The sequence below is a fragment of the Castor canadensis genome, chromosome 14 (genome assembly GCF_047511655.1).
Source record: "Castor canadensis chromosome 14, mCasCan1.hap1v2, whole genome shotgun sequence".
Taxonomy (NCBI): domain Eukaryota; kingdom Metazoa; phylum Chordata; class Mammalia; order Rodentia; family Castoridae; genus Castor; species Castor canadensis.
Genome location: NC_133399.1, coordinates 76575596 through 76583288, shown reverse-complemented (window position 1 = coordinate 76583288; position 7693 = coordinate 76575596). Strand labels below are relative to the sequence as shown.

The 7693-nt window shown below is 38.9% G+C and overlaps 1 long non-coding RNA gene across 1 annotated transcript in view; it reads left to right on the top strand.

The window, feature by feature from the left end:
* The first annotated feature begins 644 nt into the window (after positions 1-644).
* The window catches only part of LOC141416896 (uncharacterized), a 28431-nt gene continuing 21382 nt past the window's right edge, over positions 645-7693 (top strand). Inside the window, exon 1 of the long non-coding RNA XR_012441518.1 lies at positions 645-788. This is a non-coding gene — a long non-coding RNA (uncharacterized lncRNA). The remainder of the gene's footprint in view (positions 789-7693) is intronic.

Genomic DNA, 7693 nt, shown 5'->3' with positions numbered 1-7693 from the left:
AGACTTGAAATCTGTGCAGCTAAGAGTGTCCCCAGTCACTGCAATACTGGTGTGATGAGGAGGAGATTGACAACCCACCAAACTGGTGTGGAAATGTCTACAGGGCAGGAACACCTGAGCTACTTGAGATAAACACAGAAGTCTTCAGGGATTTCCCCTTATCTGGCAAGAACAGAGTTTTAAAAGAATTCACCAGGACAACTCCTCAGGTCTCTAGTCAGACAAGCACCAAAAACTCCAAAAAACCTTGTGCAAACAACCTCATTGGAAACTTCCATTCTCCCATCCCCTAAACCAATCCTTACTCCTTAATTAAGTCAGTCTATAACCAACTTCCGGGAGCTATTTTTTTTTTTTATAGGATGCTCCTGTTTCTTCTGTTAATCTATTGTTAATTTGCAGGCTAGAAAACATACTACCTAGTTGGTACAGTTTTTCTTCCTGTTGGTGAAAACCTCACAACAGTCACTGCTAGGTACAGACACTGTACAAAATGGCTGCCTTTGAAATCAGAGGTACCTGTAGCAACCTTTTGCTCCTCACCATACTGCCCAACAGATTCTACATGGCATCTGCTCCTTTAAGCCATCAGTTTCTGGTTGAAAGGTAGAGAGTGTGTCTATTCCATGGGTGGAGCCACTGTGTGCCACACTCTTCAGCTGCCAGAGGGTGAGAGGAGACAGGAGTTGGGCTGTTTTCAGTTTCACTATTAGTAAGTGGGCTTTTTCTCAAAGGGTAGCTGTGCCTTCAAAGAGAAGAGTTCAGATGCTGTAGCTGAAAGAATAAAAGTAAGTCCATAAAACATTATACAGATTTTGAAAGCTGCCAGAGAGTTCTTCCCTAGATTCAGGGAAAGAGCAAACTTTCCTTCACTTTTGACTGGAAATTTAGGAATGTTCATTTCAGACACAAATCAAGGCACTAAATCTACATCATGGCTTTCAGCTCTGCACATAATTTATGTAAAAAGTGCCCTGCATACTGGGTGCAAAGTTTACAAGTCACAGCAAGATTGCTCTAACTGCCAAAATAGCTCAGGGTGCTGTGCCCAAACAATTTTTGCCTTAACCATCATTACCAATAATAATCTGTGGAATCCAAGCTCAGCTGGGTATTTGGCTGGTGATGTGTGAGGTCGGATGGAAGGCAGCTGACTCCTCAGCCCTATTAGCCAAGCATTGCTAAGCACTAGAAACAGCTTTTGTGAACTTGTCCGGGGCAGGTATATGTAATTTTATGTAGCCACTTATGAGTCAGGAGACACATAGGCTGTCTAATTAAAAATGCCCTTTTGCTCAGACTCTTTTCAGATCCAAACTGCACTTTCATACAAAGGAATGCATAAATATACATGATAATTGACACTAATGACAGGAAAAGAATGCGATGAAACATTTCCTGATAAAAATCTAGTCTCAGCATGCTGGGAGGCTCAGATCTCCTCTCAGTCCTAGGGTGAAATTCTGAAAGGTGAAGTAATTTTCTTCCAAATGGAGAATGTATGTGTAAAGGAGAGCAGAGATCTTTGTGTTATTCAGACAAGGAAAAATTATAAATGTTCTCTAGATGGAAAAGGAAAACCCCATTTGACAAGCTGGTCTTCCTTCATGACCTTTTTAGTTCCAATGTATCAAGTTGATTTTTAAATTCTTCTTACAAGTTTTTTGGGCTCCTGATTACATAGCAATCAGCCTTAGTAAACAGCATGAAAAGGACATTGTTTCTGGGCTTTCTTCCATTGTTTTTTTAGAGCATGACTCTAGACACACTTCTATTCTATTACGAATTTGGCACTCTTCAAAAATATGGAATGCAGTTATAACGGTCAAGGATCTGAGGGCTAGAAAATGAATCTTTGAGACTAGACATAGTTGTTGGAGTATAATTACAGAGCCTCCAATGAACATTCAGTGCATTTTAGAGGTGGTGGCATGCTCAGAGATCTCCTTGCATATATGCTATATTAATAAAGCCCAGTGCAACATTTACATATGGATAGTTTATTGTATTTCTTATCTTAAAGTCATTCAGTGTTGAGCTGCTCACAGAAATAGCTTTCCTATCCATTGACAAAGAATGGAAAAATTACACAGAAAAATAGAAGTATGGAGGCAAAAACAAAATTCCATTTGATTCAAAATAGGATTTTAGTGATTAAAATAATCATCAACAGAACACATACCTTGATACTGCACTAAACAGCAAGCACTTGATAGATTTAGCATTTATGCAGCGACCAGGCCTTTCCTTTGGTTGTACTTCCTCTGTAACATTGAAAGTGGTCTTAGATAGGGGCACGAAAATATTTTTTTAGCCAATTTAAGTGATATGTGTTTTCAAATAGTCCAAATTATTTTCTGAAATAGACTTCTGAAGCTAATTTATGGGACTAGTAGCTTGTGATTCTATCAAAATGTACAATATGAATATCTATGCAAGTTCAATGTTCATTCTGTCACAAATAGAAAAACTTCTGTAAATGCCACAATGTACCCTCACCTAGAACAACAATAAAAAATAAAAATGTCCTACCAGAAAAAAATTTTAAAAATGGCTTTTTAAGTCTGCTGTCACACTGTGTCTTATGTTTTAACCCACTTTGTCTCCTTTTTATCTAATAACGCTGGTGAATGAGCACTTGGCTTTGGAGGTGGTAGATGGAGGCTGCTTTCTGGTCTGACACAACAGGCTCCTGGAGCCCACCATACTGAGACCATGTGGTGAGAAGATGAGGTTCATGTTGCCTCTCAGAACTGTGGGGGAAGTTGGAGGTTGCTTACCTCCAACTTAACTCCTCCTCACTCCTCATGACCTCCTCAGTCCTTCTCAGCATAGTTGTCCTGAAGTTTTCAGAGCTCTTTAGCCCCTTGCCTTCACTTGAGGGATGCTCACCTGTCAGAGCCAGCTTGCACAAATTTGCACCATATGTCAGCTGGCAGGCAGGAAAGATTCCTTGTACTTGAAATTAGATTGGAGATAGGAGTGTGGGATAATTTTTAAGGAAGGCTTCACTAAGAGAATCTCTCTTTCTTGACAACATTTACTCCCTAGCTCTTCATGACCCATTTCTTCCCTGGTTCTCTTCACTTACTAAATTTCTCTGTCATGCTTTAGGGCTCCTCTATCCATAAGCTATAGGTCGATGACCACTACAGTTCTTTCATCCCCTGCTTTCTTCTCCTTCTACATACTTTCCATCCAAGTTCACAGTCCCAACTTCTAGCCAATAGCTAGTCATATAGCTGTCCTCAAGTTACTTACAGCTCAACTTTCTCCAAACTGAGTTCTTCATTTTTCTCTACCTCTACCTTGTTCCCCTTCTGGTATCTGTTGGTGGCAGCTACTTGGTTACACCAGGGAGAAAATGATGGGGAGCAGAGCTTAAAACAGATTTCCCAAGGAATACGTGTAAGAGGTAAGAGATGGGAAGGGTAATGAGGAAGTAGGAAGGCTTTGCCTTTGAGTTTGAGTTTTGGTTTCAGGCTCTACTTCATGGCCATGAGCACTGTCCCTGAGTTACCAGTCTGGAGTTGATAGCAGACAGGTGTCCCCATGTACTGTATTTCCCCCTTCTGTACCATATTTGCTCCCTTGTCTCAGTCTTTATTCCTGTTCTTGGCTCCTAGTACTTCATATATATATATATATGTAAATTTATACGCTCATACACATACACACACCAAACTGCTACTGCTATTCCTGAAAAATAGTAGTAATAATAAGTATGGTAGTAGTTAATATTTTTATCACAACCATCATGCCAGAGTCTTTTAAAAAATACTGTTAATAAACCCACTTGTTTAATTCTCATCACTCTAAAAGGTAGTCCAATTTTTAATTCTCATTTTCCAAATAAGGGAACAGAGGTATAGAGAGGTTAGGTAACCTGCCCAAGGTTTCTGACTTGTAAGCGGAAGGTAGATGTTTACTGGACATTATTTGAATCTAAAACTCCTTATTTTTTTTCTGCATGACTTTAATTCTCCCTTCCCCCATATTTCTAACCTCTCAATCATGTTGTGTGCCCTAATTTGTGAGTTACTTTTACATATATCATTTTATCTGGTATTCATAACAACTCTCTGAAGTGGACAAGGTACATTTTGTTACTTCCATTTGACAAATAAAAAAATGTTGCTCACAGACATTGTTATTTGGAAATACAGGGTTTTCATTCTGAAAGTGTTTTAAAAATATTTAATCCAGTCCAATCATATTTTAGGAAACTAAGCCTCAGAAAAAGTCATGTGTTTCCCTAGCCCGCAGCTGGCTTTTGTACCAGTAGCCAGTCTTTGGGCTTATCAGCTGGGTGCTGTGGAAGTTACATGGACTTTGGAGTGTATTATTCAACTTCTCTGAGCTCATGTTTACTCTTTATAAAATGGGAACATTTTCTACCTCATAAGGCTGTTGTGAAAGAATAAATGAAATGAATATGTAACAGGTATAACACGATCCAGATGACCATTAAATATTCAGTACAAGTCAGGGGTTTTGGCTGCTTCTCATCTTATCTCTTTTCTCTAAGGTTATTGAGACGATATAATAAGATAAAAATATTTTATCCTATGCTATGCATTCTACTCCATATCGCGGAGTTAAGAAATCAAGAGAATTCTTTATCCTCCTCTTGGCTCTACTTTATGAACTAGAAGATTGTCTCTTCCTCTAGTTCACACCATCTTTTAACTCTCTGTAATCCTCTTCAGTTGCAGGAAAGCCTCCAGGCCCAATCAATCAGGCCACTTCTACTTTCACCAGCCTCCATTCCCAGCCTAAACTCTCCAGTCCATCACTTCAATCACTCTCTTGCCACTATTTTTTTTTTTTTTAGCTTCTTTCTCCTCTTGGCTTGGCAAAACTCTGGTCTCCAATCAATGCAAACACTTGATTTCTTTGCCCACATGTTAGCATGTGAGATGGCCATCCACATTTGGAGTTGCTGTACCTTCTGGTCTGGTCTTACCAAAGCTGGGCTTTACATTTTGCAGAGCAATTGTTTTCATTTCCAGTCCCATTTCTCTCATCTTGTAGGTTTATATGTCATTCCTAAAACTCCTGACCTTGCCATTCATCCATCCCCTACAGCAAAAGTCTTTGTTGTCTACTTGTTATAGTTTGGATGGGGAAGGACCCCCAAAAGCCCAAATGTTAAAATGTTTGGTTCCCCAGTCTGTGATGCCCTTGGAGGGGTGGAAGCTTTAGAAAGTTGGAAGCTAGTGGAAGGAAGTTAGGTCATTGGGGCGTACCCTTGAGGGGGACATTGGGACCCTGACACCTACCCTGTCTCTTCTCTCTTTGCTTCTTGGCTGCCATGAGGTGAACAGGCTTTCTCTGCTCCATGCTCCCACCGTCATGAGCTGTTTCACCACAGGCCCAAAACAATGGGCCCAGTTGACCATGGACTATACCTCTGACACTGTGAGCCAAATTAAACTTTCATCTTCACAACTTCATCTAAGCCCAATTATGCCACTTCCAAATATCATCGATATGAATCTGGAGATTAAGTTTCCAACACATGGGCTTTTGGGGGACAGCAGAAGGTAATCAAAACATACATCCCTTTGTGTTTGTAGGATCAATAATACTCTTTTAGTTTTCCCTTAGTTTTTCTCAGTTGTAAAAATTTCCCTTGTTCTTTTCAATCCTTAATGCTCATTCCTTCTTTTTGGAAAGGCCTCTTCTTAGAGCCTCTGGCCCCCATTCCTTCTGGTTTGGTTGATTAGTATGCCTGCTTTGGAGCTGTCACCTTTTAGAAATTTTAAATGTCTGAAAATGTCATTATGCTTACATTTACTTGATCATTTGGCCTGTTTTAGAATTATTGGTTGGAAATTATTTTTTCTCAGAACTTTGAAGCCATTTTCCATGTTATCTAGTTTCCAACATTGCTATTGAGGAGTTCAAAACCACTCAAATTCCTACTACCTCATATGTGAGCTGTTTTTCCTTTGTTCTTTGGAAATATCCTCTTCATTCCCCTTTCCAAATTTACCAATGAGATGTACATGTGTGGTTCTATTTTTATTCATTAGGCTTGGCACTTGCTGGGATTTTCTAATCTGGAAACTCATAACCTTCAGGTCCGGGGAAATTTTTTTTAGACTTTGTCTCATGATGACTTTCTCCATTCCTTTTTTCCTATTTTCTTTTTCTGGAACTCTTCTGTAGATATTGGCTTTCTTCCATAGTTCTCTAAGTTTCTTTCCTCTTTTTTTTTTTTTTTTCAGTACTGTGGTTTAAATTCAGGGCCTTGTACTTTACCACTTGAGCCACACCCCTCAGCTCTTTTCACTGTATTGTTTTTGAATAAGGTTTCATGTTTATTTCTGGGCCAGCCTGGGCCACTTCCTCCTCTTTATGCTTCCTACCTAGCTGGGATGATAGGCATGCACTACCACACCCAGCTTTTACTGATTGAGATGGGTCTCAAGCTGTTCTCAAACTGAGATCCCCCTGGTCTCTGCCTTTCTGAAGCAGTTAAGATTACAGGCTTTAGCTACTGTGCCTGGTTTTCTTTTCACTGTTCTTTAATTTTCAGCTTTCTAGAATTCCTCACTTTATCTTCCAATTTTTATAATGAACTTTTCATTTCTATGGTTATATCTTTGACTTCAAGATTTATTTTTTTGAATCTCTTTTGTGGGTGGGATTTTATTGATGGGGAGTTTCACTGAGTTGACAGCTATTTTCTTGCAAAATTTCCAATGTCAGAGTCTTTGGTCTTTTTGTATAGGTAGGCCAGGCTTCTTCTGGGAGGCTCTTCTAAACTCTCACCTCAAGAAACACATTGTACTACCAGTATTCTACGAGCTGATTCCTCTGAATTTATCTAGCTTTCAATATCCAAAATTTAATTCCTGATATTTTTATGCTTTTAATATATGAATAATTTTACTGTTATTTAAGTGGGACTTGGGTAGGAGTTGAGGCTAATGTATTTATTTAACTTTCATCTCTTAATTTCTATTTCTATCCATTCTTCCCTCATTTCCTCTCAGTTTGGCTAAATTATTTTCTATTCTAAGGCTATGACTTTGCTGATATTTGAATTCAGTACACTTCTGTCTCTTCTAAGGTATTGTGTCAGTAGTTATCCCTCCCATGTTGTATTTGGTTTTAGATTTTATTTTTATTTTTATACATAGGGTATAATTTCTGAAAAAGGTGGACTTTTTAATTTCTGATCTGAACAACTGAGCAGTATCACTATTCAACAAATTAACAAAGCCAGAAACCTGTGTGATATCCACACCTTTTTCCTGTCCCTCAACTTTCACGTTTAACCAGTCAAGGGGACCTTTGAGTTCTACCTCTTGAAGAGTGATTTAGCATACTCTCTCTTCTATCTTAGATCATCACTTTAGCTTAGGATTTCACACTTTTTGCCTGAAATAGTACTATAACCATCTCATTAAAATCCTTGCTTTTGGCCTTGCCTTCCTTTTAAGCTGTTACTCAGAATGCTGTCAGAACAATTCATGTAAAATAGTTGCCCAATCATGTCATCGCCTTCTTTAAATATCCTTCAGCATCTCTCCCAAGCTTGTTGAATTAAGTTCAAATTCCTTAACCTAAGAATTAAGGCTTTCATGCATCGTTCAGAGACACTTGTCTCTTTGCACAGCTTTGTTCCACCATCCCACAGCTCTTTACTACAGAAACAATGGGCCATGTTGTTTCTTTCCTT